The sequence below is a fragment of the Condylura cristata genome, unplaced genomic scaffold (assembly GCF_000260355.1).
Source record: "Condylura cristata isolate star-nosed mole 26May11 unplaced genomic scaffold, ConCri1.0 scaffold00015, whole genome shotgun sequence".
NCBI classification, from domain to species: Eukaryota; Metazoa; Chordata; class Mammalia; order Eulipotyphla; family Talpidae; genus Condylura; species Condylura cristata.
The window spans coordinates 1,425,062-1,425,406 of NW_004567116.1; positions in this window are offsets into that span (position 1 = coordinate 1,425,062).

Genomic DNA, 345 nt, shown 5'->3' on the forward strand with positions numbered 1-345 from the left:
CCCCATCCATCTGCCTCCATCTCCCCATCGTGGCGAAGTGCTGCAGGCAGGCCTCTACACCCCTCCCGGGTGCGCGCCCTTCCCTCCCTCAGGTGACTGTCTGCAGTCCCCGGACCGCCCGGGTCTCCGGAGGCCTGCGGGGGCGGCGCTCCCCCGCTCTGGCTCCGGCTGCAGCAGAGCCCGCCGCCGCAGGAAGCCTGTTTGGAAACGTCCCCGCGCAGGAGGGACCGCACCGGGCAGGCTCAATGACAGCCCGGCGCTTACGCAGATACACACCCGGCGGCCCCCCACACAACACGCGCGCGCGCACGCAGTCCCGCACGCCCCGAGCCCCGCGGGCTGCGC